The 10,699-nt window shown below is 39.6% G+C and overlaps 1 long non-coding RNA gene across 2 annotated transcripts in view; it reads right to left on the bottom strand.

The window, feature by feature from the left end:
* The window catches only part of LOC133617695 (uncharacterized), a 36,072-nt gene extending 26,397 nt beyond the window's left edge, over nt 1-9,675 (bottom strand). The window contains exon 1 of one of the 2 annotated variants that reach the window (XR_009817058.1): nt 9,451-9,675. This is a non-coding gene — a long non-coding RNA (uncharacterized lncRNA). Of the gene's footprint in view, nt 1-6,666; nt 6,785-9,450 lie in introns of those variants that run through there. The other variant, XR_009817059.1, reaches the window with a different exon arrangement.
* Between the last annotated feature and the right edge of the window lie 1,024 nt (nt 9,676-10,699).

The following is a 10,699-nucleotide window of genomic DNA, read 5'->3' as shown; positions in this document are numbered from 1 at the left end:
GAACAGGATGTTATTCATCTGCGAGAGCTCGTCCCGGTAGTTCCAATACTCCGCTATGTTCTGAGGGCATCGTTTCCTCTCCTCGGGCCATCCTGACTTAATTATCTTTTTCAGCAAGATGAGTTGAGCATCCTTTCCAGTCTCCACCTTGATGTCTTGAAGTCTGGTGTCACTGACAGGTAGGTTGCTATAAACGGTGTGCACCTACATGTCCATACCTTCACTGAGGCTGGTGTCCTGGTCAGGCAGTGACTTTCTGGAGAGAGTGTCTGCGACAGGAATGTCTTTGCCTGGTCTGTGAGTGATGGTGAAGTTATACCTCTGTAGCTGTAGCATCATTCTTTGTAACCTTGGAGGCGCTGCTGCAAGCGGTTTTTGCAAAATGGATTCAAGTGGCTTATGGTCACTTTCCACGGTGATGTGCCGACCATATATGTACTGGTGGAAACGCTTGCACCCAAACAGAATAGCAAATAACTCCTTCTCAATTTGTGCATAATTGACTTCACAATCAGTGACTTAGATGCATAGCCTATGGGCTTTCCTTCTTGTAATAGTACTGCCCCTAATCCATATTTTGATGCGTCAACTTGGAGTCTGAGTTCCTTGCTTGGGTCAAAATACCTTAACACTGGACCTGGTTCCTGAGTGAGGAGCTCTTTAATCTTTCCGAATGCTTCCTCCTGCTGTGCATCCCATCTGAATTCACTCGAATCTTTTAATAGGTGACGCATGGGTGCATTGACATCAGACAGTCCAGGGGCAAATTTGGACAAGTAGTTAATCATGCCAAGGATTGTTTCCAGCTCACCTTTGTCTCTTGGTGGCTCCATGTCCTTCACAGCTGCAATCTTGGCTGGATCAGGCTTGATTCCATCCTTGGTGATTCGGTGCCCAAAGTAGCTGACTTCAGTAGCACAGATTGTACTCTTATCTGGGTTGAGCTTAACTCCTCGCTCCCTGGAGCGCTGCAACATTGCACGGAGGTTGGTATCATGTTCTTCTTTAGTCTTGCCATAGATGAGGATATCATCGACTATTGCTGTGACACCCTGCAAACCCTCATAAGTCTCGTCAACTTTACGCTGAAACTCATCTTGAGCCGAAATCAGTCCAAAAGGTAAGCGGAGGAATCTGTATCGTCCGAAAACAGTGTTGAAGGTTGTCAGCTTTGAGGACTCTTCTGAGAGCTTGATGGCCCAGTAGCCTGACCTTGCATCCATTACACTGAAGAAACAGGCTCCTGCCAATTTGGATGTGGTGTCCTCAAGGGTAGGTAAGGGGTAGTGCGGGCGTTTGATGACTTTATTTAGATCCCTTGGATCCAGACATACTCTTAGTTTTCCTGTGCGTGGTTTTTCTGCTGCTACCATTGAATTAACCCATTCGGTTGGTTCAGTGACTTTTACAATGATGTCTTGTTTTTCCATGTTTTGTAATTCCTCTTTGAGGCGGTCACGAAGGGCCAGAGGGACGCGCCTAGGTGGGTGAACTACAGGTACTGCTTCGGGTTTAATGTGAATTGTACACTCTCCAGGAAACAGTCCTATTCCTGTGAACACATCAGCAAACTCATCCATAACCGATGTCTCAGGTGTGCTGTGCACGGACAGTATAAGTTTAATGAGTCCAAAATCCAAACAGGCTTTTAATCCTAACACAGGAGGAGCTTGTGTGTCAACGATGTGGACCTTTAATGTCAGATGGATGCTTTTGTACTGGCATTTAATGTTGCATTTTCCTCTGACGGATAACTTCTCACCCCCATAGCCATAGAGAGGGCGTGTTGTTGGTTGTAGTGTGTCCTGTATCCCAAGCCTTTGGAAAACATTAGTGGGAATGACATTAGCTGAAGCCCCGGTGTCTAGCTTGAAGGTGACAGTAGTTTTACTTGGTCCAACAAACACATCTGCATATGCCTGTTCAGTTTCTCTTTTGTTACCGCTGCCTTGTGTAACTGCATCAATAAATAATTCTTCATTGTCTGTCTTGCTGAGTGAGTCAATTTCACTTACAGTGTGCACTCCTGTACTCTGCTTTGAGCGGCATACTTTTGCGAAATGGTTCCATTTGCTGCATATCTTGCACTGTTTACCTTTGGCTGGACAGTAGTCTTTTGCTCCATGAGGCTTGTTTCCGCAGTAGCCACAACTTTTATGACGCTCTCTGTCCCCATCAGGTCTGTAGGTGTGCTCTGTTGCCTTGTCATGGCGCGTTTTCCAAGCTGTCTTCCTGGGATAATGGCGACTGATAGCATGGACAGTCTGCTCGTGCAGGCCGCTGTAGCCGCTAGCTATAGTTTTGAGCTGTGCTTGTGCCATGTCATGAGACCTGACTATATCTATAGCTTTATCCAACGTCAAATCGGAACCGACACTCAGTAGCTTTTCTCTTACTTTAGGTGAGTGGATCCCAAACACGACACGGTCTCTCACCATCTCCTCCTTGTTTGCATAATTGCAGTCCTTCACAAGCAGTCTCAAATCCGTCAAAAACTGTTCAAATGGCTCGTTGGCTCCTTGGACTTTTTCGTGAAATTTATAACGAGCAAATATTATGTTTGACTTCGGCATGACGTATGCTTCATAGCGCTCATAGTACGTAATCAGTACCTTACGTTCGTCGTCTGTAAGGTCCATGTGTTATATATGTCCCGTCCTCTTTCGCCAATCCAAATGAGAAGATAGCTGCACTTTTCGTCCTCTCCTTTTTTCTTAAAAGGACCAGAAAATATCAACTCTACGTGGAGCTTAAACTTCCGTCATGCTTCGGGCAGGTTGCTCGCATCCCAATCCATTCGAGGTGAAGGAACTCCGGCGACGTCCATCTTGTTGCAAAATTCTTCTTTCCTTTTATTCTGACACCATGTCTTGTTCCGTGTTGTGGAAATAAGTTGAGCCAACACACGACGTGTTGCTAACTGTACTTTTATTCACGACTCGTGGGAATAACACATCACATGTCCGGCAACGCTTAAACAGGAAGTACCTCATTCCTTGGGCCAATCATATTCGTGTATACTTCAGGGACCGCTCGGAGATCGTATTACCTAAGAATATTACAACTATCAGAGCAACCTGGGCTCTCATAACACCTGAGCAGTGCCAGAAACTCATCGACTCCATGCCACGCCGCATTAACGCAGTAATTGAGGCAAAAGGAGCTCCAACCAAGTATTGAGTATTGTACATGCTCATATTTTTCATTTTCATACTTTTCAGTTGGCCAACATTTCTAAAAATCCCTTTTTTGTATTAGCCTTAAGTAATATTCTAATTTTGTGACACACGGAATTTTGGATTTTCATTTGTTGCCACTTCAAATCATCAAAATTAAATGAAATAAACATTTGAATGCATCAGTCTGTGTGCAATGAATAAATATAATGTACAAGTTACACCTTTTGAATGCAATTACTGAAATAAATCAAGTTTTTCAAAATATTCTAATTTACTGGCTTTTACCTGTATATATTTCTTTTTTAAATGCGGCCCGGTGCCAATCGATCCACGCACCGGTACCGGGCCACGGCCCGGTGCCCACGGCTATAGAAGCCGCAAGAGGGCGGGATATACTGTGTAAAATGCATTGGAAACGTTGCGCCCTTTAAATGTGTAAATGTTGCAAACAGCCCTTTAAACATCATATTTAGATTCCTATTTGTTTTACTTTAACAAACAACCGGAAAGTCCAACTCGCCAGTTAATATAGCATATGCTGCGAGCCCCTCAAAAGCTAAAAAAAAAAACGTTAGGAGAAACTACACACCCTTTACAAATGTTTTAACTTCAGCTAGTAAGAAATTAATTAAGTAGAATTAAAATGGTTCCCGAGAGAGCTAAGAGAAAATATTCCGTTTTATATTTTATTCATCATTAATTAACATCATTATTTGTGTGTCTGCTAAGAGAGAACTTGCGTGAATAATTAAGTGCGCGGCGTCTTGATGGATTGAAAGCATGACGTCCACGATCAAAAGGTTTTAACGAGTTAGTTGTGTGAATTTTGACTCACTGCCACTTAATTAGTCAGCGAGTCCTGCTTATGCACTGTGGCTTCCATCATGAAGGCAGATTATGCATTCTGCACCTCATTCCTCCAGCCACTTGAATTTTGCTTTGTTGTTTTTTTGGCGTGTAGGCTGGTGATGGCAAACCTAATTAAAATCTTCAGATGGAAATACTTTGTTCCTAATGGACATGAAGCCGAATTGACCAGTCCCATTTAGCTTGCTCTTTGTATACTCTACACCTGAGGTCTCAGACACGCGGCTGACGGGCCAATTGTGGCACGCGAGATGTTATTTTGCGGCCCTCACCTTAATATGAAATTTTAATGTTAGTGCGGCCCGCAAGTTTTATATGAATGGCGCTTGACAGCGTCATACTTGCCAAACCTCCCGATTTTTCCGGGAGACTCCCGAATTTCAGGGCAACTATTCTCTCAAATGTCTGCCGAATTTCACCCAAACAACAATATTAAGGGCGTGCCGTGATGGCACTGCCTTTAGCGCCCTCTACAACCTGTACGAACAGCGTGCCAGCCCAGTCACATGTTGTATTTGGCTTCTGTACACACACGTAAGTGACTGCAAGGCATACTTGATCAACAGCCAAACAGGTCACACTGAGGGTGGCCGTATAAAAAAGTTTAACACTGTTACAAATATGTGCCACACAATGAATCCACACGAAACAAGAATGACAAACATTTCGGGAGTAACAAGCGGTTGCCTTGTTGCTTTTCCATTAGGAACAATAAATTAGTTTTTAGTATAAGTTTGCTGGTTTCAAGAAATGTAATGCCGAGTGCATATCATTATGTCAAGATAATGGCACTAGCATTTACTTCATTTAAGAATATTTTTCAACATATTGAGCAAAAAAGTCTCTCTTTTTTTTTCTACCAAGAAAAGTGCACTTGTTATTAGTGAGAATATACTTATTTTAAGGTATTTTGGGTTCATTGAGGTTAGCTAATTTTACTTGTTTTGGAAAGTCTTGACAAGCCAAATGTTCTTGTTCCTGTAGTGTAATAATGCTCATTGTCATTTCTGTATTATTTTTTATTTTTCGCTAATTGCTCATTTGCTATTACTTTTACCATCATATTTGTACATGTCATATTTGCTGATGTTGCTCTATTGTTGTTGTTGTTGTTGTTTGCTGTTGTTTTTGTCTCTCTGTCTAATCCCCCTCTTGTCCCCACAATTTCCCCCTCTGTCTTCTTTTTTTTTTTCTCTTTCTATCCCCTCCTGCTCCGGCCCGGCTGCACTAAATGATAATATAAATACATTTAATAAAGTCAAATACAAATAAGGCAACAAGAGAAGTATCCTACACTTCTCTTTTGTAAAGTAAATCTGAACAGCCGACATGGGCATCTACATCAACTATATGATTTGCCTGAGAAGCTGGACAGGACATAAAAAAAAAAAAAAAAAAAAAAAAAAAAAAAGTTCTTGTTCTATTGGCAGATAATTTGGCTTAGTTCAAGTAAAATAACATTTGTTTTGTTTTTGAACATTGACTTTTTGCAGTGTGTACAGCACAATTCTGTTTGTGCTTACCGACCTCGAAGCAATTTTATTTGGTACATGGTGTGATAATAAGTGTGACTTCAACGTCATGCTAGGTTAGCCTATTCGCTAAAGAAATACGAAATTATAAAACTTACAGCTACCACGTCTGTCCGACAGCTAGTTGGCAGAGATTCAGGCTATTGTTTTAGGATGTGTAGCAAAGCCTGCCTTGTTTTTATTATATTATCCCTGCAGGATGTCATTAAGGGCCTAATCTACTGAGATCAAAATACCACTTGTTAAACAGCCTGTGCAAATTATAAGATTGCCTGTACTATTAGTGGGCGTAATTTATTTAGTAGGGTTGTGAATCTTTGAGCACCACATGATTCGATTCAGTATCTATTCTCGATTCAAAATCAATACTTTTTAAATAACACTGGGTGCCAGTTCTATGATTAACAACATTCCTCCACAAAATGGACACACAGATATTACTTAAAAGAAAACTGGTTTTGTTTAACAATATTCTACCCAAACATTTAATAAAGTCACATCCAAATAAGGCAAAAAAAAAGTATCCCACACTTCTCTATTTAAAGAAAATCTGTACAGCTGATATGGGCATCTACATCAACTATATAGGGGACGGCGTGGCGCAGTGGGAGAGTGACCGTGCGCAACCCGAGGGTCCCTGGTTCAATCCCCACCTAGTACCAACCTCGTCATGTCCGTTGTGTCCTGAGCAAGACACTTCACCCTTGCTCCTGATGGGTGCTGGTTAGCGCCTTGCATGGCAGCTCCCTCCATCAGTGTGTGAATGTGTGTGTGAATGGGTAAATGTGGAAGTAGTGTCAAAGCGCTTTGAGTACCTTGAAGGTAGAAAAGCGCTATACAAGTACAACCCATATGACTGCCTGAGTGGCTGGACAGGACAGATTTTTAAATAAAATAATAATAATAATAATTTTTAATCGATTAATAATCGTTACAACTAAGAATTGCAAATAATTAAAAAATATCATTTTTACACCCCGACTGTTTGGACTGTATGTGCAATTGGAAAGTGGTGCTCATCACCTTATTTAAATGACATTTTTGCACCAAAGCCTCACATTTCCTGCACATTCACGTTATGCTCCTACCTGTAGCGTTGTTTTCCTGAGCATTTTCGAAGCAGTCCTGCAGTGCATCTACTGTACATCAGAACCCGCTTTTTTTAAGCACCCTGTGTAACGGGGTCGAGGACGAGGAGGCATGATGCACTGCAAAAAGTCAAGTGTTGAAAAACAAGAAAAAAAAATACAAACATTAGGGGGATTTTATTTGAACGAAGCAAAATTATCTGCCAATAGAATAAGAAAATTTGGCTTGTCAAGTAAAATTAGCTAACCTCAATGAACCCAAAAATACCTTAAAATAAGTATATTCTCACTATTAACTGTACTACTATATGAGTACGTATTTTCTATTGTTTCATTGAAAATAAGACAGCAAAGTCAATTTGGCTGTCATCTGTTTTAATTATGAGACACAATTGTGTCAAAGTCACGATTTATTTTTTTTATTTTTTTACATGCTTGAAATAAGAAATGATTACTTTAAAAAAGTAGTTTTATACTTGTGAGTGTTGATGACACAGCTTTGCAAGCATGTTTTACTCAATATAGGTCATCAAATCTCAGCAACACGCTGTAATAGAAACCTCTAGGTCAGGGGTCGGCAACCCAAAATGTTGAAGGAGCCATATTGGACCAAAAATACAAAAACAAATCTGTCTGGAGCCGCAAAAAATTAAAAGCCATATTACATACAGATAGTGTGTCATGAGATATAAATTGAATTAAGAGGACTTAAAGGAAACTAAATGAGCTCAAATATAGCTACAAATGAGGCATAATGATGCAATATGTACATATAGCTAGCCTAAATAGCATGTTAGCATCGATTAGCTTGCAGTCATGCATACTTGCCAACCTTGAGACCTCCGATTTTGGGAGGTGGGGGGGGTTAAGAGGGGAGGAGTATATTGACAGCTAGTCACCAAGTCAAGTATTTCATACATATTATATATATATATATATATATATATATATATATATATCTACATCCTGAAAATATGCAAACAAAACTGTGTTTAGATAATTGATACTTCAAACTTGCATAAATAAATATTAAGGAATATAACATAACTTGGCTTCTGAGAGTTTCAAAATGTAATGAATAAAATGCTAAAGTTGTTGATAAACAAGCAATTATTTTAATAATTAAATATCCATCCATCCATCTTTTCCTACCGCTTATTCCCTTCGGGGTCGCGGGGGGCGCTGGAGCCTATCTCAGCTACAATCGGGCGGAAGGCGGGGTACACCCACCTATGGTCATTTTAAATTAATTATTATGATAATTTAAAATAAATTATTTGAAATATGTTTATTTTAATGTATAATTCTATGGCTGGATGTAATAAGGAGTCACGAAAAAATACAAATAAAAATACAATAAATTTTGATGTTTTTAGCAAAATATAGTAAAAATGTATTTAGTTTTTTTTTTTTTTTTTTTTAATTAATAAATATATTTTTAGGTAAAATAAACATAATAATGCAATTTATCTCTAGTCTGGATGATTTAGTTCTTGTCACCCTGTTGTCCTCCCGTCATGAAAAAAGGCTGTCCTCACTCAGGTCTGCATGGAGCTGGAGGGGGCGTGACTTCCAGCTCCGGCTGAAAATCGGGAGATTTTCGGGAGAATATTTGTCCCGGGAGTTTTTTGGGAGAGGCGCTGAATTTCAGGAGTCTCCCGGAAAATTCGGGAGGGTTGGCAAGTATGCAGTGACCAAATATGTCTGATTAGCACTCCACACAAGTCAATAACATCAACAAAACTCACCTTTCATGCACAACGTTAAAAGTTTGGTGGACAAAATGAGACAGAAAAAGAAGTGGCATAAAACACGTCCTAGAAAGTCGGAGAAAGGTATACATGTAAACAAACTATGGTGAGTTCAAGGACTGCCAAAATTAGTAGGACAAAACGGCGCTCGCCAAATACTCGAATCAGTGAAGCATGTTTAATATAAACAGTGTGCTTTGTAACAATTAGGGAGGCTGGTGTCATGTTTGTCCTCCTACAGAAACCATATTAAAACAAAAAATTATTTTTTCCCCCTCATATTTTGCCATTTTTCATACATTTTTAAAAAAGCTCCAGAGAGCCACTAGGGCGGCGCTAAAGAGCCGCGGGTTGCCGACCCCTGCTCTAGACCTAGACTAGAGACCTCTTTCTAGAGGTTCCGCAGCCTCCAGGTTCTGTAACAGCTTCTTCCCTCAGACCGTAATACTATTGAAGGCATCATAATTAAATTATCCCCTCGACTCCCCCCAAAATGGATTAACTCCATCCATCCATCCATCCATTTTCTACCGCTTATTCCCTTTGGGGTCGCTGGAGCCTATCTCAGCTACAATCGGGCGGAAGGTGGTTTACACCCTGGACAAATCGCCACCTCATTGCAGGGCCAACACAGATAGACAGACAACATTCACATTCACACACTAGGGCCAATATAACATACATCCATAAACGTGGATGCATGTGGAAAAAGTGCAATATATTTATCTGTACAGTAATCTATTTATATATATATTATGTATATATTTATTTATTTATATATGCACCTTATTGTTTTTTTATCCTGCACTACCATGAGCTTATGTAACGAAATTTTGTTCTTATCTGTGCTGTAAAGTTCAAATTTGAATTACAATAAAAAGGAAGTCTAAGTCTAATATCTTACTGAGATCATTTAGGACCAAAACCCTTAAAACAAGTAAAACACTAACATAAAATCTGCTTAGTGCGAAGACTTATCTTATCAGACAGAAAATAGGCAAATATCACCCTTATTTGAGATATTCAATCTTACTTAGAATTCAGTTTTTGCAGCGTGCGGGTGGTTCTTCCGACGATGACGCAACAGGAACTCCGAAGAAGGCGTGCAGGTAGGAGATGATTTATTGTCCAATAAATCAGGCAGGAACAAACAAACAACACAAGGAAAGCTAACAGAATAGCGAACGTGAAAACACATAAGACAAAGTTCAGCTCAAGGAACACACTGGACTACCGTAACAGTTGCCTAAAGCAAGCAAAAGCAGGAGTGAGGTGAAAAAGCAGGACTAAACAGCTCTCTGATTAGTGCCCAGGAACAGGTGAGCCTCCCGGACACTAATCAGAGGCAGGTGACACTAATAAATAACCATGGCAACCAAGGAGACACAAAACCAGGGTGCTGAAACAGAACGTAAATAAACTATGATCCGGGCAACGGATCATAACACCCTGAAGGTGCGCTCATGTAAAGTGCAAGCAATAACTAATAACTCATGCTTGGTGCTCATAAACAGGCTCTAAGGACACATCACCGTCGTAAAAATTGTACATGAAGTCCATTTTGTTTATTCAAACTGCATTTTTTGAGAGAATTGGGGAATGCTCATCATCCACAATCCTTATGTGAGACAAAACCACACGTCTTTCCTTTTTCTGTGTGTTCTACCCTGCAAAAACTGAAATCTAAGTAAGATGAAATATCTCAAATAAGGGTGATATTTGCTTATTTTCTGTCTGATAAGATCATTCTTCTCACTAAGCAGATTTTATGTTAAAGTGTTTTACTTGTTTTAAGGGTTTTGGTCCTAAATGATCTCAGTAAGATATTATAGCTTGTTGCTGAGATTTGATTACCTATATTGAGTAAAACATGCTTGAAACTAGAATATTAAGTGTTGCAAAGCTGTGTCATCAACACTCACAAGTATAAAACTACTTTTTTAAAGTAATAATTTCTTATTTCAAGCATGAACCAAAAAATCATGACTTTGACACAATTGTGTCTCATAATTAAAACAGATGACAGCCAAATGGACTTTGCTGTTTTATTTTCAATGAAACAATAGAAAACATAGACTCATAAAGTAGTACAGTTGGCACAGTACAGTAAACTGACAGTTAATATTTAAACATTTAACATGTGACATTTCTAACAATTTTGAACAGAAATAGTTCATGCACATTCAGATGAATTCTTCAAAATTACAATTAAAACATTGTTGGCTGGGCTGTATATATGCGCACTAATTGACTGAAAGAGCACGCACTTGGTGCGATGATGT

This window comes from Nerophis lumbriciformis, linkage group LG18, assembly GCF_033978685.3.
Source record: "Nerophis lumbriciformis linkage group LG18, RoL_Nlum_v2.1, whole genome shotgun sequence".
Classification (NCBI taxonomy): Eukaryota; Metazoa; Chordata; class Actinopteri; order Syngnathiformes; family Syngnathidae; genus Nerophis; species Nerophis lumbriciformis.
The sequence above is the reverse complement of the archived record's forward strand: the minus strand, read 5'-3'. Positions and strand labels throughout refer to the sequence as shown.